Source organism: Zootoca vivipara, chromosome Z2 (assembly GCF_965207765.1).
Source record: "Zootoca vivipara chromosome Z2, rZooViv2.hap1.1, whole genome shotgun sequence".
Taxonomy (NCBI): domain Eukaryota; kingdom Metazoa; phylum Chordata; class Lepidosauria; order Squamata; family Lacertidae; genus Zootoca; species Zootoca vivipara.
In genome coordinates this window covers 22,554,156-22,581,979 of record NC_142585.1, presented here as the reverse complement: position 1 = coordinate 22,581,979, position 27,824 = coordinate 22,554,156, and the positions used below count along the sequence as shown (strand labels likewise).

Sequence of the window (27,824 nt, the reverse complement as noted above, 5' to 3'; positions counted from 1 at the left end):
TGACCAATCACGTTGGTTCTGCCTCCCCTAACAAAAGTCCCACCCACGTTCTGAATGGTTTCCCCATTTACTTCGATGAACCAGGTTGCTCTAAGTGAACTGAAGCCACATTAAAACAGGAGAACCCCATATGCAGATCCTGAAGCCCCTCCCCCTCCACAAGAAACACTTATCTCCCACCCCCAAAATAATATTTGAGACATCCTTGTTTGATGACTCCTGAGAGCTGGGGATTGGAGCACTGACAACCCCAGGAAGCCATGGCAGCTTTATTTACTTAGTGCGGAGAGAAATATTACGGCTAGGAAACAATTATCACATTGAAATATCATTCCCTCTGTTTGCCTTTTCATTGCCCTCTCATGCAATATTGAGTTACTAATTAATGCGGCATGGCACTGTACTGGATTGGAGGCAATAGTTTTTCTTTAAGTTCCATTATTAAAGATCACTATAAGGAGTGCTAACGTTGAGGGTTTCACATGGCTTTTAACTAAAAGAGTTGTTGACATGTTACATTCAATGAGTGTTCAAGCTATGCAGAAATGGATGAGCTGTACATTCATTCAGTTATTCATGTGTAACATTCAATGAAGGTACGGTCTGCATACACAATGGCTGAGCTACACAAATCAAAAAATTTACACTCTTTCACATAAATGCTTGTACATGCGGAGAGACACCTTCTTACTCAGTTCAGTGTAATGGTGTGAACAAACCCAAATCAAATAATCAAATAGGAAACTTGCTTTTCATAGTTCCTCACATAATAATATATGTCCTACTCAGGTGGCGCTGTGGGATAAACCACAGAGTCTAGGGCTTTCTGATCAGAAGGTTGGCGGTTCGAATCCCTGCAACGGGGTGAGCTCCCGTTGCTTGGTCCCAGCTCCTGCCCACCTAGCAGTTCGAAAGCACATCAAAGTGCAAGTAGATAAATAGGGACCGCTCCGGTGGGAAGGTAAACGACGTTTCCGTGCACTGCTCTGGTTCACCAGAAGCAGCTTTGCCATGCTGGCCACATGACCTGGAAGCTGTCTGCGGACAAATGCCGGCTCCCTCGGCCTATAGAGCGAGGTGAGAACCGCAACCCCAGAATCGGACACGACTGGACCTGATGGTCAGTGGCCCCTTTACCTTACTCAGCTCCTGTATGGTCAGAAGATCAAGGGACACGTGAGGTGTGATAAGAAGACCTTGGTCAATAGGCAGGTTTTGGAACAGAATAGGGTGACCAAAATGATCAAGTGGGTTGGGGCATCTAGCATAGGAGGATAGAGCAAAAAACATTTGAGACTTTTTAGTTTGGGGGTGGGGTGGGGTAGATGATAAATTATGTGTGATGTAGAGAAAGGGAATAGAGGTAACTTTTTCTCCCTATCCCCTAACCCAGGAACATTGGATGACCCAGTGTAACTGAGGCCATCCTCAGTTACATAGAACAGATACCATCATGAACAGGTCTCCCCATCTTCAAATCACCTGACATCACAATGATGTCAGGTGTTGGACACCTATCAAAGTTTTGGGGTTGCTGCAACTGCCAATCAGCTGACTGTGGGTTAGAGCAGTGTTTCTCAACCTTTTTTGGGCCACGGCACACTTGTTCCGTGAAAAAAATCACGAGGCACACCACCATTAAAAAAGTTAAGAAATTTAACTCTGTGCCGCCCTATATTATAATTATGACTGTAAGAAACACTTGCCAAATATTGCTTTCCGGCGGGTCAGTGTTGTGTATTGGCGGCCGCCAGGCTCGTTTGCACTGAGCTTTGGGAAAGAGGAGGAGAAATATTGCTTTCCGGCGGGTCAGTGATGTTGATTGGCGGCCGCCAGGCACGTGACAATGCAAATCGCCCTTCTCGCCGCTGCACGTCGCGGCACACCAGCCAGCGTCTCGCGGCACACTAGTGTGCCGCGGAACAGTGGTTGAGAAATGCTGGGTTAGACAACTGCCTTTGAAGATGCGCTTTCAGTTTATTGGTGGTGGGGGCACACCTTCAAAGAGCCTCCCTGTCCATTGGTCAAGGGGAGCTCCTTTGAAGTCTCTGCTGTTGTGCTATTGTGCAGTGCTTTCCGAACACTCAACAATGATGATACAATGCTTCCAAAACACCATGCACAGGGCTTGCAAATTGCCTTGACCAGTGCTTCTGAAGTATCATCGATCAGTTGTTTGTTGGTTCCTTTGGTTCCTTTTCCTGTCTTTGTCCATCTTTAAAAGAATCCCTATCCCTATCCTATATCCCATATTCAGAGCTCTTTGTAAGCAGAACAGGGATAGGAAACCTTGTGCCTCACCAGATGTTGTTGGATTCCAGCTCCCATCAGCTCTAGGCAGAAATGCCAGTGGTGAGGGATGGTGGGAGCTGAAGTCCATCAGCATCTGTACTCAATACTGAGGGTGCATTTGGATGTGGGGAGTGTTGCTTTAGTTTTCCAGATTGTAATCCTAGTGCCTCTGTCCCATTTTCTAATGTTCCTTTCTCACTGCAGACATGCTGTGTTATGTAACTATGACTTTATTACCTTTATACCAGCATGCCATGCTAAATTTCATTTGCACCAGTGAGCATGGTGCGACACAACAAACATCTTTGGACAACACTGTTACTCCTCCACTCTTTCATCCATGGAAACAGCAGGAAAGAACTGCATGCCAGTATGCCACCCCAAATTTCCTCACTTTACTCCCACGATTTTCAGGGGTAAGGAGGCTGCAGCTGAATCAGCACAGAAATTATCTCTAAACATGTGCTACCGGTATATTCCACCTGTCTTCTAGAAGTGGCTTTTACAACATGTGGAAGCTCAAATATAACACAAAAATTAACAGGGGATCATCGGGAAAATGCAGTGTGTGTTAGATGGACCAATGGTCTGATTAGGTATAAAGTGGCTTCCTGTGTCCCTACTGATTGGGGAAGGGTTGTAGTAGTAGTAGTAGTGTTTGTGTTTTACTTGCAGAAAATCCCAGGTTCAATCCCTAGCATCTCCAGGTAGGCCTGGGAAAGACCCTAATTGGAAAGGCTGGATAGGCACTGTGCAGATCATACTGTGCTCAATGGACCAATGATCTGTCTCAGTGTAAGGCACCTTCTAATGCCACCCCCACCCCCCATTGTATTAGCCTGCCAATAAGCCAACAAATTGCATCTACCCAATGACATTTCCGTTGACTTGAAAGCACACTGATCCCTGCCTTGTCCTGTACAAGTTGAAATGTGATGCTAAACCCACCGTCATCTTACATTTTCCAGTCCTTTTGTCCCTCGCTGCGTAGTAATTGCAAATGGCTTGCAAATAAACACCCGGGATTGTTTTTTTCCAGAAGGTTGGGCATTTCCTTGAGAGGCTGTTCTATCTATCAGCAGCCCATTTAAGTGTTTTTGAAGGCTTGTATACAGGTTCCTTTTACAGTGTATTTGAAGTTTGTAATCCTGCTTAAATACACATAAATAGGAAGGATTAACAAACTGCTGTGCAGAGGCCAAAAGAAGACAGAGCTAGAGGCAATCAAGGGCCGGCCTATCAGATGCAGGGAATGAAATGGGGGGAAAGTGGGAAACTGTCAACAAAAATAAAATGTTACCGATCCTCGGCCCTTTCTGTTTATGCTGGAGGAAGCTTAAAATAATCTGTGGTTTCTGATGCTTGATTTAGTTTTCCACAAGCCTAATTAGCACCAGATTAAGTTTGCTGCCACTCTCGCTTAGGACGGAGATTGACAAATTCTTGCTGTTTATTTGTTTTCCGTTTTTTAAAAAAAGGACCGGAGGCCATAACAACATGACACATTTAATAAGGCTGAAAGTAATGTGGGGGAAAACATTCATGTATATAGAAGTTTGGCAGCTGAAAGGAAAGTGGAGAGGAGAGAGGATGTATTCCTTGGATCTCTTTGCTCTTTGTTAAGTAGAGTTGTAGTAGTAGTAGATCCCCTTCATGGATCAATGCCTTGTTGTGGCGAAGGGGCTTGAATAACTCAGAGAAGCTATGAGCTATGCCATGCAGGGCCACCCAAGATGGACAGGTCATAGTGGAGAGTTTTGACTAAACATAGTGGAGAGTTTTGACTAAACGTGATCCACCTGGAGAAGGAACTGGCAAGCCACTCCAGTATCCCTGCCAAGAAAACTCCATGGACAAAGACAACAGGCATATAAAAGTTATGACGCTGGAAGATGAGCCCCTCAGGTCGGAAGGCGTCCAACATGCTACTGAGGAAGAGCGGAGGACAAGTACAAGTAGATTCAGAGCTGATGAAGCGGCTGGGCCAAAGCCGAAAGGACGCTCAGTTGCGGATATGCCTGGAAGCGAAAGGAAAGTCCGATGCTGTAAAGAAAAATATTGCATAGGAACCTGGAATGTAAGAACCATGAGTGGAGGTAAGCTGGATGTGGTCAAAAATGAGATGACAAGAATAAATATCGACATCCTGGGCATCAGTGAACTAAAATGGAAGGGAATGGGCGAATTCAGTTCGGGTGACTATCATATCTACTACTGTGGGCAAGAATCCTGTAGCAGAAATGGAGTGGCCCTCATAGTCAACAAAAGAGTGGCAAAAGCTGTAATGGGATGCAATCTCAAAAATGACAGAATGATCTCGATACGAATCCAAGGCAGACCTTTTAACATCACAGTAATCCAAGTTTATGCACCAACTACCGGTGCTGAAGAAAGTGAAATTGACCAATTCTATGAAGACCTACAACAACTTCTAGAAATGACACCAAAGAAGGATGTTCTTCTCATTACAGGGGATTGGAATGCTAAAGTAGGGAATCAAGAGATAAAAGGAACAACTGGCAAGTTTGGCCTTGGAGTTCAAAATGAAGCAGGGCAAAGGCTAATAGAGTTCTGTCAAGAGAACAAGCTGGTCATCACAAACACTCTCTTCCAACAACACAAGAGACGACTCTACACATGGATATCACCAAATGGGCAGCATCGAAATCAGATTGATTATATTCTCTGCAGCCAAAGATGGAGAAGCTCTATACAGTCAGCAAAAACAAGACCTGGAGCTGACTGTAACTCAGATCATCAGCTTCTTATAGCAAAATTCCAGCTTAAACTGAAGAAAGTAGGAAAAACCACTGGGCCAGTAAGATACAATCTGAATCAAATCCCTTATGAATACACAGTGGAAGTGAGGAACAGGTTTAAGGATTTAGATTTGGTGGACAGAGTGCCTGAAGAACTATGGATGGAGGCTCGTAACATTATACAGGAGGCAGCAACGAAAACCATCCCAAGGAAAAGGAAATGCAAGAAAGCAAAATGGCTATCCAACGAGGCCTTACAAATAGCGGAGGAGAGGAGGCAAGCAAAATGCAAGGGAGATAGGGAAAGATACAGGAAACTGAATGCAGATTTCCAAAAAACAGCAAGGAGAGACAAGAGGGTCTTCTTAAATGAGCAATGCAAAGAAATAGAGGAAAACAATAGAATGGGGAAAACCAGAGATCTGTTCATGAAAATTGGAGATATGAAAGGAACATTTCGTACAAAGATTACCATAATCAAGGACAAAAGTGGTAAGGACCTAACAGAAGCAGAAGACATCAAGAAGAGGTGGCAAGAATGCACAGAGGAATTATACCAGAAAGATATGGAGGTCTCATACACCCCAGGTAGTGTGGTTGCTGACCTTGAGCCAGACATCTTGGAGAGTGAAGTCAAATGGGCCTTAGAAAGCATTGCTAATAACAAGGCCAGTGGAAGTGATGATATTCCAGCTGAACTATTTAAAATTTTAAAAGATGATGCTGTTAAGGTGCTACACCCAATATGCCAGCAAGTTTGGAAAACTCAGCAATGGCCAGAGGATTGGAGAAGATCAGTCTACATCCCAATTCCAAAGAAGGGCAGTGCCAAAGAATGCTCCAACTACCGCACAATTGCGCTCATTTCACACGCTAGCAAGGTTATGCTTAAAATTCTACAAGGCAGGCTTAGGCAGTATGTGGACCGAGAACTCCCAGAAGTGCAAGCTGGATTTCGAAAGGGCAGAGGAACCAGAGACCAAATAGCAAACATGCGCTGGATTATGGAGAAAGCTAGAGAGTTCCAGAAAAACGTCTACTTCTGCTTCATTGACTATGCCAAAGCCTTTGACTGTGTCGACCACAGCAAACTATGGCAAGTTCTTAAAGAAATGGGAGTGCCTGATCACCTCATCTGTCTCCTGAGAAATCTCTATGTGGGACAAGAAGCTACAGTTAGAACTGGATATGGAACAACTGATTGGTTCAAAATTGGGAAAGGAGTACGACAAGGTTGTATATTGTCTCCCTGCTTATTTAACTTATATGCAGAATTCATCATGCGAAAGGCTGGACTAGATGAATCCCAAGCCGGAATTAAGATTGCCGGAAGAAATATCAACAACCTCAGATATGCAGATGACACAACCTTGATGGCAGAAAGCGAGGAGGAATTAAAGAACCTTTTAATGAGGGTGAAAGAGGAGAGCGCAAAATATGGTCTGAAGCTCAACATCAAAAAAACCAAGATCATGGCCACTGGTCCCATCACCTCCTGGCAAATAGAAGGGGAAGAAATGGAGGCAGTGAGAGATTTTACTTTCTTGGGCTCCTTGATCACTGCAGATGGTGACAGCAGTCACGAAATTAAAAGACGCCTGCTTCTTGGGAGAAAAGCAATGACAAACCTAGACAGCATCTTAAAAAGCAGAGACATCACTTTGCCGACAAAGGTCCGTATAGTTAAAGCTATGGTTTTCCCAGTAGTGATGTATGGAAGTGAGAGCTGGACCATAAAGAAGGCTGATCGTCGAAGAATTGATGCTTTTGAATTATGGTGCTGGAGGAGACTCTTGAGAGTCCCATGGACTGCTAGAAGATCAAACCTATCCATTCTTAAGGAAATCAGCCCTGAGTGCTCCCTGGAAGGACAGATCGTGAAGCTGAGGCTCCAATACTTTGGCCACCTCATGAGAAGAGAAGAATCCTTGGAAAAGACCCTGATGTTGGGAAAGATTGAGGGCACTAGGAGAAGGGGACGACAGAGGACAAGATGGTTGGACAGTGTTCTCGAAGCTACGAACATGAGTTTGACCAAACTGCGGGAGGCAGTGCAAGACAGGAGTGCCTGGCGTGCTATGGTCCATGGGGTCACGAAGAGTCGGACACGACTAAACGACTAAACAACAACAACAAGTAGAGTATTCTGTTGACTGACAGTTCTAAGGAACAATAGCATGATCCAGCCAAGGTTAAGCATTCCTAAATCCCACTGATTTCAAGGTTTGAGATGGGCTCATGATCTGTTCTAAGAAGCAGCCTTGCAGCTTGGGGACAACTGCTGGATCCAGCATTGCTGAAAGATTCTCAGGTGGGCTGTGGCTGGGGATGAGTGAATCTTTCAGTTATGGTTTCTTTCAGTTTCTCATTCTTCAACTCTTAAATCCAGTTCTCCAAATATACCCACCTTGGAAATAATTTTTACCTAATATATACTTTTTCACTTCTTCTTTGGCGATCACTCATATCCGAGTAAGATTGTCTTCCATAAACACGATTTTAACAATGGGTCTGTAAGTGACCGTGGAGGCTAATGGATCCACACATCCTTCCACAGTGGGGACATTGGTTTCCAGGCGGAAATTGATCACAGTGTGGATTTGCCAAGCATGCCTTCCTCTTAGCACGATTCTCCCTTGCGTCCTGAGATCGAGTTTCTTCACAGCCCATGACACTTTTGGTAAAGGCTGTTCTCCAACTGGAGCACTCACAGCCCAGGGTTAAAAACTGAGAACAGGACCCAAGCATAAAAGCACTCTTAACTTCTGTGGTTTCCAGCAACTGGAATTCAGAGGCATAATTACTTCTGACTGTGGAGGCAGAAGCATTTCCCTTCTGCTGGAAAACTTTTCTGATATGTCTATCTCAGACTTTAATGTATCTCTGTAACTCTAGTTTTATTTCCAAACATGCAAGCAGGATTTAGGTATAGGCAAGCATGCCTGCAGTGAACCAACTGGGCAGCTCTCTCCAGCTGGGAAGTGTCAGCACCCCACCACACACACTGCCCCTCTGCCTTATCCAAAACTGTCAACAGCTGTTTCATGCACACATACACACATCTGGCCCCTCCCTCAGTTGGAGGAGTGCCATTTTCTCTAAGGCACAATGGGTATCTCCTTCTAAGGCATGGGAAATGCCCAAAGGAAGATCTTATAATCATAAGCTTCCTTGAACCTCTCTAAAGGAACCTTGTTATAAGATAATGTACCAATGGTCCCATACACCAATGGGACTTGGGTAGGTTATAAGGATGGATTGTAGGATGCCTCCAAACTTTCGCTACTTTGCAGGAGGGAGTCAAGTGCATACAGTACAAGGAATATAGGTTTGTGCAATTAAAGTAGATTCACAAGCTTTGTCATCTTAGCACAATAAATCTACTTTTAATATATGTGTGTGTGTATGTTTGTGTGTTTGCATGACTTTTTATGGTTAGGAAAGTGCTAGCGAAATGCACTGAAAAGTGTGGATTGAATGAATAGTGGGAAGACTTGTAAGCACTCTGAAAGTAAATTAGGAGGAATGTTTTTGTCATGTAACCACCCTGTAAACAAATCAGTAAAGACTAAACATCGTCTGAACACCATGTAAGCTTTGTGCAAGCAAATCAGGACCAATGCTGAACACACAGGTCATCTGAAGGGCCATTTATTTATATATGGAGTGGTATTACCTTGTGTCCAAGCCTTTTGGAAAGATGTTTAATTCACCCTACAAAAATTAAACTAAGCTGAAATTCTATACACAAGTATCTGGGGATTTTCTCAGTGTATTTCTATGTGTAACTGCTGGGAGGTAAGCCTCACTGGGTTAAATAAGGCTTGCTTGCAAATACAGGGACATAGGCTTACCACCTTAGTGACATGTCACATATCAACTATACCTTTATTATCCTCTTTTTGGTTTTTATAAAGGGTTGTATTATGGCAGGCAGATCCTAACTGAAATATTGGGAACAAACCCAGTTTCCATTTTTAGCTGCACAGAGTCCAGCATACAGTGCTCTTGAATAATTTTGTGTCCTATCGAAACTCACGGAAAGGTAACTATAACCCTGTCTCTCAACTGTATGAATAATTGCATCTATTTATTTAATTCTGGAACACAGTCACACAGAGAGACAACTTATAAAAAAATGTGCAGGCAGAAATGCTACCTTTGCTATTGTGACCTTCACGTATCTTTTTCTGATGTTAGTTTTCTGGCAAGAATATACTGTACTTAATTTATTTATTATGGTGACTTTTATCACCATAGCTATATGTGCATATTCATTATTTTTCTTCTTTTTATTAAGAGAACCTTTTAAAATAAAAAGAAACACAAAGAGGTCCCCAAATGCCACATTGTAATCCAGGGATAGCCTTCTAGAAGTTGTTGGACAGCAACTCCCATGATCCATTCTGGCTGTGCCCATGGGGAATTTGCATCCAACAATATCTGGAGGACCACAACTTCCTACAAGCTTCCACTGGTGAAGCACCATCCTATTGTCTTGGACAGCTAACCAGAAACCTGCCTAACAGTAAGGAGCCTTAACAATAGTCTAGATCTAGAACATTACCTTCAGCTGATGGGTCAGGACCCACTATTGGGTCATGCCGTGATCCTAACCAGGTTGCAACATGAGCACAGCCACCATGCAAATATATGGTAAAGGATAAAGCAATGGGTCCCCAAATACATGTGTGGGTGAAAAGTGAATCCTGGGTCTGAAAGGTTTGAAAATATGTGGTCTAGAAAGTATGCAGGCAATTTCTGAAGCTCAGGTGGTGATACTGTTGAGGAGGATTCAGAATTTCTAGCAGGTAGAGTGAGGGAAGATATACCTGAAGGGCTGCCACTTGGGGAGATATACCTGAAGGGCAAAGACTTGGGGTTGTATCCTATGTTAGTCTTGCTCAAAGGAGATCTACTGAAATTAATGAGCATCATTAGCAAGCCCATAAACTTCAACAGGTCTTCCCTCAGTATAACTTAGTTGGATGCAATCCTCCTCTGCCTCTCCAGAAAGCAGTACTAGAATAAATAGGCTTAACTTATAGGAGGATAGATTTTGATAGAATGTTAGGAGAAATATATTGGATTGTGCTCAATATATTGGATTGTGCAATGATTTCTCATTGCACAGTGGAACATCCTCCCCTCTCCTCCTCCTCCTCTACTGCACTCATCTCTAAATCTCTTCTGGGGGTTCCCTCAGCCCTCTGGAGCAGATTTGGGGATGGTGTGCCCATGGGCAGAGGAGTGAGGGGAAATGCTATCATGGTGGCACTAATCATTGAGTTTTATTTAGCTGAATACTGGCTCTTGACAGTAAGAGCAGTTTGACAACAGAATCAGTTACCAAGGATCACTATGAGCTCTCCCTCACTTGAGGTCTTCAAACAGAGGACAGCTGCAAAACCATGCACACACACAACCAAACTAGTTTACTGGCTCCAACAGAAGGCTTCTTTCAAACTTAATATCAGCAGGAGAGAACCCTATAAGTAGGGAAGGCGTCTGTGGCTGCATGTGCATATTGACAACACCCTGGTATACACAAAGAGAACTTTGAATGCTTCTCCCCCAGTTTACCACTGGGGAAGTGAGGAAACACCATCTTCAGGAATGGCGAATGAAGTCTTCAGAAGAAAGAGACCGTCATCGTCTTCTTGCTGACCCTATCCTTTAAACATTTTTTTTTTTTTGCATCAACTCTGGGGTGATAATGTTACTGTTAAATTATGCAGCCTGAGGCTTAGCTTGGAGATAAACAGAAGGAGAAGTGGGCGGTGGGGGGACTCTACTCTAAGCCATCTCAGATGTCTGATGATAAAGGCAAAAGCCAAGGACTTAAAAGGCATTTGTTGCCTATTCCGAACTCTGCTAATAATACAAAACGCTGATTGAAACAGTTTGTGGTTTGAGGTATGACATAAACGAAAAGATATTTCCCGAAAATCAAGGTGCTGCTTGAGCTCTTCCAAATGGCAATGAGAAGGAAGTCTATCTTGCAAGATTTTTCTTCAAGGGTCACTGCTGCAAAACACATTAAGACCCAGGAAAGATGAGCAACATCATCCAGTAGGTAAGGCTCTTATCTAAGGAAGAAGTTTCCATTTGAAGTGCAGAGGAAACTGAGAGCATGTTAATTAGAAGTTAGTAAGGAACTGAAGAGAGGGACTATGGTGAGGTCAGTGAGATATAACAAAATGGCTGAGAAGCTGGAAGCCATCCAGGGAGCATCTGAAGATAGCCATCATGTGCTGAAAATGGAAATCATGCAGACAGGAAGAAGAATGGCAGAGACAATGGGTGTGTTCACACTTCCCTTAGTGATACCAGGATAAGTACAACTAGGGATGGCGGAGAAATTTAATGCAGTTCACCATTTACAGACAGGCATACCAAATCAACATTTTTTGAAACAACATGTGGACTGAAACAGAGCTGTTCTTGAATAGTCACACCTATCCATATTCTTCAATGCACATATCCTATATAATAATGTCCAAGTTGTCCCTGCGTCCAGTTGTCCCGTGTGTCCCTGGGTCACTGCGCATGTGCCCCAGGGATACAGGGATTGGACAGCAGAGACTGCGCGCGCGCACTCTCCCCCCACTCTGCCTCCTCCAACCGCCGCTCCCGCCGGACACCGCCTCACTGCAGGGCACGTCAGGGAAGCGAGGGTGGAGACCGGCGAAGGCCTCCTCACAACCCTCCCTGGCCGTGAGGAGCGGCGGTTGGAGGAGGCAGGGGGGGGGAGTGCACGCGTCCTTCCTGTCGCGGCTGGGGGAGAGGAACGGAGGAGGAGAACGCAGCGCTTTCTCCTCCTCCGTTCCTGTCCCCCTGACGCCGACAGCAAGGACAGGTCCCAGGGTTCGGAGAAGCGCTGCGCAAGTGCTTCTCCGAACCCTGGGATGTCTTCTTCCTGTCGGCGGCTGCGGGAGAGGAACGGAGGAGGAGAACGCAGTGCTTTCTCCTCCTCCGTTCCTGTCCCCCTGCCGCCGACAGCAAGGACAGGTCCCAGGGTTCGGAGAAGCGCTGCACAAGCGCTTCTCCGAACCCCAGGATGTTCTAGCGCCCGTTATTAAACGGGCTGAAATACACTAGTACATTTATATGTGCCCTTTACCCACACACACATAAATTGGTAAAGGGTGCATACAAATGCATATATTAATGAAAACAATATATGAAAAAGTATTTTAGCAGGGAAAATGGCTTTGAAAAAATGTATATTAGGCAAAAATGCAGATAAAATGTGTATAGTAAGAGAAAGGTACACAAAAAACATAGATGGATTTTCATGAGGACTTTAAGGATTTTTTTAAAAAAAATTTTTTAATGATGTAGAAATGTGAAGAACTGAATTTAAGATTGGAAAAATGAAGAACTGAGAGAAACTGATATTGACATATCTGTCTAACTCTAAATACAGTGGTTTGTGGCTGTGAAAGAATCTCTTTGTTTCAATTTCATCTCGAGTGTGTGTGCATAGCTGCCAAGTCTCCCATTTCCCCTGGGAAATCCCCGTTTTTCCAGCTGTTCCTAGCTGAAAAAATTGATTTTTTTGTTTTTCCCTGGGTTATTCTGGCGCGGTGGCCATTTTGGAACTGGGTGGAGCATGCTCAGAAGCAACTTTTGATGCAGCTCTGCCCTGTTCCAAAATGGCTGCAGTGCGACTTCTGGCGTGGCGGCCATTTTGGAACTGGGCAAAGCAGCATCAAAAGTCACTTCTGAGCATGCTCCGCCCAGTTCCAAAATGGCGGCAGCGCTACTTCCGGTCTGCTATTTCCGGCCCGGTCCCTTATTTCTCTGACAGCAACTTGGCAGGTATGGTGTGTGTGTGTGTGTGTGTGTGTGTGTGTGTGTGTGTGAGAGAGAGAGAGAGAGAGAGAGAGAGAATCTTCCTATATACATAAAATTGTAAGGCTGTTCTCATGCTGCAGTTCACATGACCACCAGTAGGACACACCACCCCCAGCATGATGACAGAATGGCAGGGAGGCAGGGAGGCAGGGAGGCAGGCAGGCGAGCAAGCAAGCAGTGTGAGTGCAGGAAGCCCATGTGAGCTATTTAATGGAAAAGGGAGTTGTTTCACAAGTGTGGTTTGGCAAGTCTAGGGGTACTCCATGTATGTCACTAGAGGCCCAAGTGACCCCTGTGGTCAGGAGTGCTTTTCAGTAGCACCAGCTGCAACTGTTCCTGGACCACAGCAGCCTGACCACAATGCTTTGGTAACTGGTTACAGGTAGGTAGCCGTGTTGGTCTGAGTCGAAGTAAAATAAAAAAATTCCTTCAGTAGCACCTTAAAGAACAACTAAGTTTTTATTTTGGTATGAGCTTTCGTGTGCATGCATCTGAAGAAGTGTGCATGCACACGAAAGCTCATACCAAAATAAAAACTTAGTTGGTCTTTAAGGTGCTACTGAAGGAATTTTTTTATTTTGCTTTGGTAACTTCAAGGCTTGATTGTTGTAACATGCTTCATGCAGGGCTGCCCTTGTATCTAGTCTGGAAGCTAAAACTAGAGAAGAATACAGTGGCCAGATTGCTCAGAGGAGCATCAAAATACAGTCAGAATTCAAACATAATCCATGTACCAAAGGACGTTCGAGTTCCGAAACATTCGAGTTCCGAGGCATGGCTTCCTATTGGTTCTTGCACTTATCAGAAGCTGCATCAGACGTTCGTCTTCTGAGGAACTTAAAAAAACCCAGAGCATTTACTGGTACTTCCAGGTTTTTGATGTTCAGGAACCGAAACATTCAGCAGTTCGAGAACCAAGTTTTGACTGTATTAACATAACCAGCTAATATTCTGCAGTTCTACATGTGCTTTCCTGGCAGTAAGTACCACTGAACACAGTGCAACTTGCATAGTCATGCATAGAATTGTGACAGAAAAAAGCAAATACGGTAAGTAAATGTCCATACCAAAGATAAGGAGCACAGAGGCTAACAGTTCGATACTATACATGCATACACAAAAGTAAACCCAACTATAGTCAATGGTGTCTACTCCCACATATGTGCACTGCAATCCTATATAGGCTCCAATGAGCTGAATAGGACTTACCTGGGAAAAGGTGCAACCTAAGATTGTTGATTCAATTCCATTTTTAAACTTGTACCAAAGGTGCTTGCTTTTCAGGGATGCAAATACAGAAACAACTGCATCAAGGACTTAGCTGCTAAATACTTTCTAATTCTGATGCCCTTGTTGTTTGTTGATCCTGCCACCATCTGCCACAGAAAATGGCATGATAAAACAGTGATTTCTCTCCTGGGCAAAGTTCCTGGAGCCTGGAGCATTTCAGGCCTTTCTGCCTGAGCCAAAGTTGCAGCTTTGAGCCTTTGATGTCTGCTGCAAAGGCATCCAAGGACAGTGTTTTGAGACATTTGAATCTGTGTGAATTTGGAAACTAACCTTAAGACTCCAGGATTGGGAAAATGTTTTCAGTGCAATAGTGGCATGTCAAGTTTGTATTTTCATTGAGAAAGACTTAGAGAGGCCTAGAGAATAAGGCATGGTGGAAGAAGAAGAAGAAGAGTTTGGATTTGATATCCCGCTTTATCACTACCCGAAGGAGTCCCAAAGCGGCTAACAATCTCCTTTCCCCTCCTCCCCCACAACAGACACCCTGTGAGGTGGGTGGGGCTGAGAGACTTCAAAGAAGTGTGACTAGCCCAAGGTCACCCAGCAGCTGCATGTGGAGGAGCGGAGACGCGAACCCGGCTCCCCAGATTACGAGTCTACCACTCTTAACCACTACACCACACTGGCTCTCTCACACTGGCGTAGCTAGCCGCTCAGTTGCCCAGTGCGGCACGCACGTCCTGCAGCTGGGGGTGGAGTAAGCCACCCATGGGGTGAGGTGAGCTGTCCATGGGGGCAGGGCACACTGCATGGAGCCTCTCCACCACCTCCCCCTCAGCTGTAGGGTGGCTGAGGGAGAGGCGGTGGGCAGACGCAAGCCACACGCTGCCATTTCAGGCAGCGCAGAGCCTGCAGGCACCCAAGCCACCATGTCACTCCCAGGAGAGACGCGTGGCTCAGGCATGCTGCAGGCCCCGTGGTAAGTGCTGGCCCCCGCGGTGTGGCGCCCAGTGCCAGCCACGTTTTGTTATGCTTGTGAACTAAAAAGTTCCGTGAGCCCATTTTTTTGGTCATTTTGTCACCCCCTCCCTCAGTGATGATACCCGGGGCAACCAGCACCCCCCACACCCCCTTCCTCTGCCACTGGGGGGAAGGTACTGTAGTATTAGGAGAGCTAGAGCAAATGGCTGGCAGAGTTAGAGCCAGCTCCTTCTGGTTTTGTCCCCATCATCCTCCCTGCTGAGTTCTATTAAGACAGGAGCCAGTTCCACTGTCAGGACTAGTTGAAAGTAAGAAGGTGGGCAGGTGGAAAGCGGTTGAGAGCAAAGTGAACTGGGTGGGTGAGGTAGCGGTCCACTTTTCTTAAGGAACCAGCCTCCACTGGGGAGGCAGGTGAAGGTATTCTCACCTGCCTGCTTCTGAATTGCCTGGACTGTGGCCAAATGGTGTTGTGGATGAACAGTATCGTTGGTGTGCTCTCCATTGCTTCACATTCTGAATGCTTTACATTTCTTGCGTTTGCAGCCAGTTTTGCAACTTCATTGCATGAATTGCATGTGTGATATATCCTTATCATTTGGGGCCAATCTATTCGCACACAAGGACCTGTATATCTTATTTACCCATGCCTTTACTGCTCTTGCTTTTTTCTTTTCTTTCCCCACTGTTGAGTGAATAGCTACGGTAAGAAGAGAGCCTATGGCAGTTGCTTCCTAAGCCAGTCACCACAATGAGTCATGTGCCCATAACTCTGGCCTTTGACTGGCCTTTCTGCAGCCACAGTGACCACGTCAAACCAACAACCCTGTCAGGAGAGACGGGAAAAATACACCACCATGTGCCTCCTTCTTTCGTGTGAAGGACCATGTTTCTTCCTTTTCCCCTCCAGTATTTAATTTCTCTCCCATTTGTCATATATTCTGTCCAATCCCTTCTCGTGTGCCTCTGTGTTTTATGATCTTAATCTTCAAATGGCCAGGATTTAGAACAGAATAGCTTTTCTGTATTTTAGGGGGGAAAACACCACTGGGTAGTATCAAGGGATGGACAACTGTGCCAGTTTTGATTTCTCTCAATTTCTCATTTTTACAACCTTATATTCAGTCCTTTTTATTTCCACATCAAGTCTGAAACTTTTTTTTTTTTAAAAAAAGTCCTTATGAAAATTCATTGGTATTTGTAATGTGATTTATTTATTTATTTATTTATTGTGGATCAATTTTTGTACATTTTTGTATTTTATTTTCATTAATATGTGCCCATGTATGCACACTTTATCCTAGTATATGCATTTTTGTGACACATTACTTGGCTGGAAAATTGCAAAATTCAGAGAGGTGCAAATATTGAGGGATGGCTATGTTTCGTTTTGCACATTGTTTCAGAGAGTGAGAATTATGAAGGTTTGCCTTTAAGTGTGCACTGTATCAAATTTTTCTCCCTATATTGGAGGACCATTTCCTCTATTTCTATAGCACCTTTATAAAGTAACATATGCACACATTTTAAAAAGACTGGGTGGACTATGCCCCAAGGAACATACATTCTAGCATCGTAATAGTGCAGCTATTGTAAGTCCAGGTAGTGCTTGTTGACAGAAACATATGAGACAATAAATGTTTTCTGACCCACAACAAGCATACAACAGATGCATTTTTTAAAAAGCATGGCAGTTACTGATATCACTGCAAAAATGTTCAAAGGAATTTCAGATCTATGGAAGCCATGGGACTGTGTGTGTAAATTTAGATGTCCCAAGTGATGCAGCCACACCCTAAATTCAAGCACACAATTAGGGTTGCCAGACTCAATAGTGGACAGGACTTCTGTGCCTTTAATTGCCCTGCTCTCTTTTGAGTCTGGAAACCTTAAAGAGAAACCAGCAGACCCTTTGCTTGGAAATTAAACAAAGGGTCTGCTGGTTTCTCTTTAAGGTTTCCAGACTCAGAAGAGAGCAGGGCAATTAAAGGCACAGAAGTCCTGTCCTCTATTGAGTCTGGCAACCCTACGCACAATCTTGTGCAGTCAGTGAAACTTAACTTCTTCAACAAGAAAACTTTACCAAAGAGAATCTCCAGATGCTATAGTTTAGCCATTGCTTTGTTCCCACGGTTCCAGCAAGATTTGAGGCTTGTGTTGGTCTGTCTTCCCATCTGATTACTGAGATAGTTAATTAGCCAGCTCTCAGCTGCAAGGCTGATGGCAATAGCACAATTACTTTAATCAACTTTTAAAAACCCAAAATACATTTTTTAGTTGGCTTACCTGTAACAGCTAGTTCTCAACATCATAATCCAGCTGCTGCATTTAAATTGTTGACTGAGATGTATCAGGATGCACTTCATTACTGGAACTTCCCAGGTCATCTTGTTCCAACTAATTACCAAGGGATTCCAAGGGTTCTTCAGCCACAAGGACACTCACGCTATGGCTGCCAGAGAAATGCTGCCTTTCTTTTTCTCTTCTTTACACATCTGGGCCAGATTTATGTTCAGAGTCGAGTGAAATTATCTCATGCACTTGGAGTCATAGGATCACAGAATTGGAAGGGGTCTTCTAAGGCCGCCTATTCCACTCCCCTGCATGATTCCAAAAATCTAGAGCTAGAGAATCCTCAATACAGGGTGGTTCAGCTCCTAAAGGAAGGCCTCAAGTGAGGGACACTCTGCCACCAGGTTATTGGTTCCAATGCTGAGCAGCTCTTATAATTTCTCCAAGTGTTCAGCCTAAATCTGCCCTCTTTCAGCTTAAACCCATTTGATCTAGTTCTGCCCTTTGAGGCAGAAGGAAATGTCTGTTGCCAGCCCTTCAGGTACTTGAAGAATATGATTGTGTTCCCTCTCAGTTTTCTCTTCTTCAGGCTAAACATACCCAGTTCTTTCAAACTTTCCTCATGGAACTTGTTTTCCATACCCCAAATATCTTTGGTGTTCTCCTCTGAACACATTCCAATTTGTCTATGTCCTCCTTAAGATGTGGCAACCAAAAATGCCCACTGTACTTCAGATGCAGACTAAACTGAAATTGTTACTATGACTTGGAAGCAGTGGTTCTAAGAATGCAATCTAAAATTGCTTTAGCTTGCAGCTGCATCACACTGTTAGCTCATGTTGTGCTCATGGACCACTACAATCCTAATATCCAAGCACTGAACTTGTATGATTCAGTTGTTGTTGTTGTTGTTGTTGTTGTTGTTGTTGTTGTTGTTGTTGTTGTTGTTGTTGTTGTTGTCTAAATGCAGGACTTTACATTTCTGTCTCTTGAATTTCATTCATTTTAGTTTCAGCATAGTTTTCTATTCTACCAAGGTCACTTTCAATTTCAGAGTACTCTGGTTTCACCTCAGATCATATAAATCTTTCACCTTTTACTTTGAATTTCATTCCTAAATTCTGGATTCACCACTTTGAATTGCATCCCTGCATTTATCCCCCTAGTCGGGAAGTGTGGAGGGTGGTGGCAGAGAACAGGGCCGCATCTACAGCTATTTTTTAAATAAGGCTCTGGAACTGCTTTGGGGGGAAACTGTTTTAAAGCTCACAATGGAAAATTTTATAGAGTTCCGATTTCAGCTCTACAGCGCCATCCGGTGTCACTGTCTTATAACACATTTACAATGTTTTATTTTTACTACCAGTAACATAGCTGAGTCCCAGAAATACTCTGCTTGGTACCATCACTGTCTGTTTTTAGGTGCCAGACAAAAACATTCTTATTTACCCAGGCTTATGGTTTTTAATTGGGAGGGTTGTTAGATGTGTCAGTGGCCCCTATTTCTGCTCAACCTTTAAGTGGGGTGGGCAGAACTTGTTCCTTTTAAATGGATTGTCAGATGCAAGCAGTGCAGTTATCTAACTATTTTATTATGCATTTTGTGTTTTTATATTATAATTTTATGTTGTGAACCGCCCTGACATCTATGGGTATAGAGAACTATACCAATTTTAATACTACTACTACTACTACTAATAATAATAATAATAATAATGGTGTTACATGGTCACAGCCAGGAGCTCTGCTCCACATATATGTATCTTGCGATATATAAAAATATATTAGTTTGAGATTTGCCATTATTTTTCTTCTTTTTGTTGCAAGGTTACTAGTGTGAAGTTCTGTGGTCAATGCAGACTGAACTCTCCTACTCCTGCAGATAGAGAGATACTGGGTTTCAAGAAGACGGAATGTTAGACTTCAATCCTACACAGGCCTCATTTGGAAGAAAGCCACATTGAACATTATGCCTTTCTTCCAAGTACCGTGTTTCCGCTTTTTAAAGACGTAGTCATAAAGTAAGCCATGGCAGCATTTTTAAGCATTTGCGAAAGATAAGACATACCCCGAAAATAAGACATACCTCCATGCCGTGTATGAAAACTAACACCCTCAATGGCCACTACTGGCAGTAAGATGTTGCTGAATTAGACTGAGATCCTATTTAAGTGACTGGATTTTAAAAGCGAGACCGCCGAGCGCCCCAGCCAGCCAGCGGGACCCAGCCAGCCAGTGGGCGCTGGAAGCAGCTGCTGTTGTAGTGGTGAGCGCGCGGAGCGCCCGGCTGAGGAGGCCTGCCGCCCCGCCGCCCGGAACCGGCTGCTGCAGAGCGGAGCGTTCCGCAGTGGCGAGCGCTCGGAGCGCCCAGCAGCACCGGGCGGAGCGACAGAGCCAGCGGTTTCGCCTCCGCCCGGCCGAGGAGGCCAGCTGTCCCGCCATGAGGAACGAGCTACTGGAGTACGCAGAGCGCTCAGCAGCTCGGAGCACCCGGCAGCGCCGGGCGGAGCGCCGGAGCCAGCGGCCTCGCCTCTGCCCGGCCAAGGAGGCTTGCCGTCCTGCTGCCCAGAACCAGCTGCTGGAGCGCGCGGAGCGCTCAGCAGCTCGGAGCACCCAGCAGAGCCCTTGCCCCTTTCTTCTTCCGTCCGGCCTGTCTTAAAAGGGGTGCAGCGGAGAAAACACCTTTAAAGGGCGATCAGAAGGGGATGCGGTGGGAAGATGGGAGCACGCGCCCGATGTGGGCTTTCTATTTCATTATTTAATAGGGTTGCCATATTTTGCAAAAGCAAAAAAGAGGACGCATTTGGCAACTCCTGCTTTTAATTATGGATCGCTATGACGACTCTGCCTGTGATAAAGAGGACGTGTCCTGGAAAAAATAGGAGACATGGCAACCCTATTTATATCTATATTTGCTCCATTGGTTTGACTGAGCATGATGCTGATGATTCTTCATTGCAGAGGGTTGGACTAGATGATCCTTAGGGTCCCTTCCAACTCTTCGATTCTATGATCATCTGGAGGGACACAGGTTTCCCCGTCACCAATGGAAAAGACCTGTGAACCTGAAGACCTGGGAATATAGTGCTGTACAGCTGGAAGGGGTCCCCCAAGGGCCATCCAGTCCCACCCTCTGCAATAATGCAGGAATCACAGCTAAAATAATCCCCCATCAGATGGCAGTCACAGCTGGAGAAGCCTTGGCTATCCAAACCTGGGTTTAAAAACCCCCCATGTAGGAGAGTCCAAGCTCAATAGCACCTCAGAGCACTGAAATCTTTGTGCATGCATTGTATTGTTCTAATACATACAACAGCCTTGTCAGGTAGGACAGAGCTCAGCAGCGCTGTGCGTAGTGCCCAGCAGCACCCCGAACCAGCGGCCTGGCCCGGCCAAGGAGACCATAAGACACCCCACCCAAAATAAGCCACCCTGTGGTTTTTTTAAGGAAAAAAAGTTATAAGACAGTGTCTTAAAAAAGGGGAAACACGGTAAGCATGCATTGAGTTGCATTGTTATTAACTTATTACATGTTTATCCCACCTTTCCTCAAAGCAGCCCAAGAAGACGTTCACAGTCTCCTCCCCTTCCCCCATTTTATCCTCACAAAAACCCTGGGAAACATGTTAAGCCAAAGGATGGTGACTGATCCAGTACAACTCAATGCACTTCATGAAGGATATGGCCATCAATTTCTGCTAATGTTCTGCGTCACAAGTTGGAAGAGGGCTTCCCCTAGTAGTCCAGATAGGCCTTTGGTGTGATCCAGCAGAACTCTTAGCTCTTATTAAATCACCACACAGCAGACCTCAAGGGAAGCCGCAGAGATGCATTTGACGTGTTAAGCACAGATTAAAGGAAGCTGTGCAGACATTATATCATTTCACATTTCACATTATTACCTGGTTGGCAAATGAAAGGAGCTTCAATAAGATTCGTTTAATGGTCATGTGTTTTGCATAAAATATGCCTATATTATGGAAAGGCAGGGAGATTGTCACACCCTAGGGACTCCCTAAAATTGCAATTGCTTCAGGGCCCCTAATCTGTCCCACCTAGAAATATAGCCATCCTGGAAGGGCAGAAAATTATTTCAGTCTGGCTAACATTAATGTGCAGGCTATTTGCTTTCCTCTTAATTGCCTAATTAATTCATTCCCCTCTGCAGTTTGTGCTTCAGATCATCGTCCAACATTTCAGTTGGAGTTTGTTTAGCTAGTGACAAAAGATTAGAACTGATAGATGGAAATGCATTTGAAGTGGCTTTGATAATCGCAGATTTAGAACAGGTTGATGTTTCAGTGGTGGAAATCCTTCCTGGGGATCCCCTCCATATTCTTTCTACTTAATTTCACTTGCTTCATGCCATCTATTGTACGAAGTGATCCATATGTTCAAACTTTTCCATTTAATTGCCATGGAAATTTGATAATTTCATCCTAAAGGAAAGTGGAGGAAAACTCAGGAAGGGCTCCAATTACTTCAAGGGGGGTGTAATCTTGATTAAAGCACTTCCCCCATGGAAAGAGGGACCTCCTGAACTTTGCGGAGAGCTGACTGCAGAGAAGCTTATCAACCCCCACCCTTTTTAGGGCCTGCATAACAGTACAGATTTATTATTCTAGATGTTGTTTCCCCTGCCCACAACCAACCCTGTCCCAGTAATCCTGAAATGTAAGCACCTCACAAAAGCACCTCGAAACCTGTCAAAGTTGCTGAATAGGATTTATGTTGGTTTCTTTCTAGAACATTTATTACTTACTTATTTAAAAGCTTTTTATGAACCGCTTAATATTTCAAAAACCTCCAAGTTGTGTATGGTATCGTATAAAAACCATACAATATATCATCAAAATGTCAAAACAAAAAAGATAACCTCAAACCAGTAAAACCGTAGTATAAAAACACATAAAAAGATGTAAACATGTAAACCCAGGTCAGGAAAAGCCTAGGCAAATAGTAAGTCTTCACGAGATGTCTGAGGCAACCGAGAGTTGTTAAATGGTAGAGAGAAGAGCATTCCCCAGTCCAGAAGCAAAAGCAGAAAATATCCATTTCCGGGTCGCTGCCCTATGATTTGTTGCACACCACCCCAATCTTGGAGTGGTGCAAGATTCCAAGAGTTCCAGGCACTTACCCAGGGTTCATGTTTCCTTTTTAGAATGAGGGATATCGTAGACTGTGGCATCTTTATGATATGTGCTTTATTTACACATACTGTATATACAACCTGAGTCTATGATGGAGGGGCTCACAAACATTGCCTCCCCGAAAGGGTCTTGTTTCTTCCACAGCAGCAATCCTAGATTCAGATTGAAATCAAACATTGCTCTTTCTCTCCAGCTTGCTGCTTTCCCCTCTATCTCACTTCAATGCAGCTTTTGATCCTAAACTCTGGCTTCGTCTCTTGAGGGAAGGAGCCCCCACATCTCATCTCATACAGAGCCTCTTTTGTTCCCCCATAATGGCTCATCACCCAGGCTATCACCTCACCAGGAGGCCAACCTGGCGATTCCAAGAATTATAAGACATGGTTAAATTATAACGCTTGAATTCATAACAATATTCTCTATGGCGTGGTCCCTTGAGTGGAATTTTCCAAGATGGTCTACTAGCTCTTACAAGGTGGGTGTTTCTCAAACACCATAAGGCATTTCTGAACAGGGAAATCTGTGCAGACATGCTGGCAAAAACTATTACCTCCAGTCACAGTAGGGCTGATTCCAGATTTGATGGGGCCCTTATTGTGTACATAGGCCTAACTCACACAGAAGCAACCCTACTATGAAACTGAAAGTTGGGTTGGCCATTAATTGCTGTTATCTTTGAGGTGTGGAAGATAGATGTGAACTCAGGACCACAATTTCTTGGGAAGATGGCAAAGAAAATCCTGTAGATTGGGGATGGGAAACTTTTTCAGCCCAAGGGCCACATTCCCTTCTGAGCAACCCTCCCAGGGCCACATGCCAATGGTGGACGGGGCCAGAGGCAGAAGTGGGTAGAGCAACAAATGAAAATGTAATATCTCCCTTTTCTCCTCACCTATATGGCTCCTGTCTCTGAATATGTGAACCTAGGTCTTTGCATCAACACAGATTGTGGGATGGCCATCTGTCATGAATGCTTCAGTTGAGATTCCTGCATTGCAGGAGGTTGGACTAGATGACCCTCTGGGTCCCTTCCAGCTCCTCAATTCTACAATTCTATTATTTGTGCTCTAATAATATTTAGGGTGAAGGCAGATATTGTACAGATGCCCTCTCCAGATGGTTTGGACTACAATGGCCCTGCTGGGTGGGTTTGATGAGACTTGTTGCCCAAATCATCTGGGGTGTTGATTGGTGAAAGTTGTTCTACACAGCATGGTGGGAAAACAAAAATGCAAGGCATCGTTTTTAAAAATGGGTGGGTGGGTGGGGTATTGTTTTCATTTGTTACTATGCTATGATTTTTTTGTGTTTTTATATTGTAAACCACCCTGTGATCCTTGGATGAAGAGCGGTAAAGAATTTAAATAAATAAAATAATAAATTTAATTATGAGGCATTTGTTTTCGGAGCAGGGAACCTAGGTTCAAACTACCGGTACTTCCCCTATGCTTAGAAGAATGCATAGGGAGGAATCGCCCAATTCCGATTCCATAACACCAAAAGTATAAGGGAAGCGTCCCCACAGATCACCACACCCTCTGCTGCATGGTTGGTCTGAATGAGCAGGGACTCAACATGGGGGTGGCTGTACATGTGTAGAACTGGGAATCCTGACTGGCCAAACTGTATGCACTTAGGTGTCTTCCTTGTGATGAGAAACCCTGATTGGACAGACTACAGGGCTTGTTAAATATAACTGTTTAATTGTATAGTGAAATGGGAAGTAACTCTGTATGAGTATTGCTAAAGGACTGCAAGAAGATCAAACCTATCCATTCTGAAGGAAATCAGCCCCGAGTGCTCACTGGAAGGACAGATCCTGAAGCTGAGGCTCCAATACTTTGGTCACCTCATGAGAAGAGAAGACTCCCTGGAAAAGACCCTGATGTAGGGAAAGATGGAGAGCACTAGGAGAAGGGGACGACAGAGGACAAGATGGTTGGACAGTGTTCTTGAAGCTACGAACATGAGTTTGACCAAACTGCAGAAGGCAGTGGAAGACAGGAGTGCCTGGTGTGCTATCATCCATGGGGTCACGAAGAGTCGGACACGACTAAACAATAACAACAACAAAAGGATAATTCCACTGAAGCTAAGCAAGAGCAGCTGAGTGCTTAACAGTTGATAATTACTGGTAACTTAGAATGTACCGTATCTCTGCCAGCTCTCGTGATGCATTTAACTTAGATCACATGGGGTATTCAGTTGCAAATCTCCATTGTGTTTGATTTCATCATTGTTCTCTCTCTGAAGCAATTGGGTAGAAAGGTATGCAAATGGTTTTCTCTAGTAATACATTCTTAGGCTGTAATGGAGGCTGCGGCAGAGGCAGAGCTTTGTTTTCAGCTCTGGATGAAGTAATTTCATTTATCTAAGATTCTGTACCTGTGTTTGGAGAAACACATATTATGCAACTATTTGGATGCAGCTTTAATGTTTTGAGTTGTTTTGGAACAAGTTCTGTTAGTAAAGCTTTGGAACCATATTTTTTCTCATTTGAGTTCCTTGACAACACTTAGGTGGACACCATCTGGGTTCAGATATTTGTCAGCCTTTATTTTGTCCATTAGGCCTAGAACTTCATCTCTCATATCCACTATCCGCCTCAGTTCCTTAGACTCAGAGACTTCCCATATCAGTCTCTTTTCTGTATCAAGCACACCTTTCTGTGGATCTGATCTATCCCACAGGGTGCAGTTGCAATTCAGGTTTGATATGTAAGCAAAAACTTTTAAAAGGGTGGCAATTTGATATCACTTCCACCCTGATGCAGGGATGGCATTGCCCACTGCACCTAAGGGCAGCCTGCTACCTGAGGAGATGCCAGGCAGATGGGTGGCACAGACACCTTCGTCCTCCAACACCTTGCCACCACTCCCATTCCCCAGCATCAGCCACCTGAGACAGCTGCCTCACTCAGCCTAATGATAGGGCTGACCCTAGCAGCTGTGTTGCTTGGACCGGCAGTGGCATGGACAGGAGCACCTGACCCTTCCAGTTACACTAGGCTAGGCACTACAAAACAACAACAACAACAACAACAACAACAACAACAACAACAACAACAACAACAACAAGGGAACACACTGCCAATGAACAGGATGCTGCTTTACACTAAATTTGCCAAGGGACTTCTCAGTGGCTGCTCCCAGATTTTGGAACTTTCTCCCTAGGGAAACTAGACTGGCTTCCTCCTTGCCAGCAGGTGAAGACCTTGTTCCAACAGGCTTTGAGGAACTGACTGCTTTTAATGAAATGGTCGGTGGCCCTTTTTTGTAATTACTGGTATGTTTAAAACAGATTTTATATGTCTGTAATTTGAATTCTATCAATGTTTAATAGCATTTTAATGACTGATTCTTCTGTTTTTAGCAGTCCTTATTTTTTATCTGTATTTAAAACTATTATCTGCATTTAAAACATACAGATGTGAAAAGACCCTGATGTTGGGAAAGATGGAGGGCACAAGGAGAAGGGGACGACAGAGGACGAGATGGTTGGACAGTGTTCTCAAAGCCACCAACATGAGTCTAACCAAACTGCAGGAGGCAGTGGAAGACAGGAGTGCCTGGTGTGCTCTGGTCCATGGGGTCACGAAGAGTCAGACACGACTAAACGACTAAACAACAACATTTTTTTATCTGTATGTTGGCTTGAGTCCCATCAGGGAAAAAGTCGGGGTATGTATAAATAAATAAATAGTCTGTTGTTGTTGTTGACTTCACTCTCCAAGATGTCTGGCTCAAGGTCAGCAACCACACTACCTGGGGTGTACGAGACCTCCATATCTTTCTGGTATAATTCCTCTGTGTATTCTTGCCACCTCTTCTTGATGTCTTCTGCTTCTGTTAGGTCCTTACCACTTTTGTCCTTTATTATGGTAATTCCTTTCATATCTCCAATTTTCTTGAACAGATATCTGGTTTTCCCCATTCTATTGTTTTCCTCTATTTCTTTGCATTGCTCGTTTAAGAAGGCCCTCTTGTCTCTCCGTGCTATTTTTTGGAAATCTGCATTCAGCTTCCTGTATCTTTTCCTATCTCCTTTGCATTTTGCTTGCCTCCTCTCCCCCACTATTTGTAAGGCCTTGTTGGACAGCCATTTTGCTTTCTTGCATTTCCTTTTCCTTGGGATGGTTTTTGTTGCTGCCTCCTGTATAATGTTACGAGCCTCCATCCATAGTTCTTCAGGCACTCTGTCCACCAAATCTAAATCCTTAAACCTGTTCCTCACTTACACTGTGTATTCATAAGGGATTTGATTTAGATTGTATCTTACTGGCCCAGTGGTAGTTGCAAATTTAGAAATAATTACCGTAATTTAAATAGAAATATTTATGGATGCAAATTTCTATAACAATCACTGTTGTTTGACAGAAGTACAGTACATTTCATTCTAGCAAAGGAGACTATGGTCTGTGTGCCTTCTTAGTCTGCCATCCAGGAAACTATGGTTGAAGGACAACTTCAAGGTCCCTCCTGCTCGCCCTCCTTATGGCTCTATATCTTTAACCCAGACTTTGACTAAATAGCCTTCCAAAGAGAAGGCAGTCCAATGACAGCTCTTCCAATAAACATCTGCCCTCTACAAAGTAGGACACACAGCCACCATCATAGGCAGGGAAGTTCTTGCAGAAAAGATCCACATGAGTTCTTAATAAGCACCTTGAACGTGCTTTACTTTGACTGGGTCATGCCCAAATTTGAAACAATTTTGAACCTATTAGCAAGCAAGATTTCCATCGCCCATAACTTAGCCCTGTAGGGAAGGCATTTGGTTCCGTCAATAAGCAGTAGAAATTTGAGGCCTGCCAGGGTTTCTTGCTTGTAAAAACGTGGGTTTTTGTTTTGTTTTGTTTTGTTTTAAATACAGATGTGAATTCTCCCTCTACCCTCCTTTGGACCCAAGGCTAGCATACTATGAGCCCTCTAGAGCTCAGACCGCTTCCAGGGACAGCTCCCCCACCCCTCCCTGGACTTGATTATTTCATTGACAGCAGTCAATATCTCCCTGCATAGGAATGCATTTACTTATAGGCACATAAGTAATTCATTTATAAAATTGAATTATCCGACTAAGGGAGATTGTATGTTTTGATTGTGTAGCAGTACTTCTGAAACTGACTTAAAATTGATAAAAGCCAGATGGGAAGCGGAAACGGTCCATTTCATGACTCTTTAAACGTTTAAATTTCTTAACCCTTGGACTTTGAAAATTTCCCTCCAAAAGTTAAGAGTGTAGTGTGGAAGCAATTTGTTGAAAG

The 27,824-nt window shown here is 44.1% G+C and overlaps 1 long non-coding RNA gene across 1 annotated transcript in view; it reads left to right on the top strand.

Moving 5' to 3' along the window:
* LOC118079159 (uncharacterized) overlaps positions 1–26,280 on the top strand; it is a 52,535-nt gene extending 26,255 nt beyond the window's left edge. The window contains exon 5 of the long non-coding RNA XR_015948666.1: positions 25,989–26,280. This is a non-coding gene — a long non-coding RNA (uncharacterized LOC118079159). The remainder of the gene's footprint in view (positions 1–25,988) is intronic.
* Positions 26,281–27,824: the final 1,544 nt, after the last annotated feature.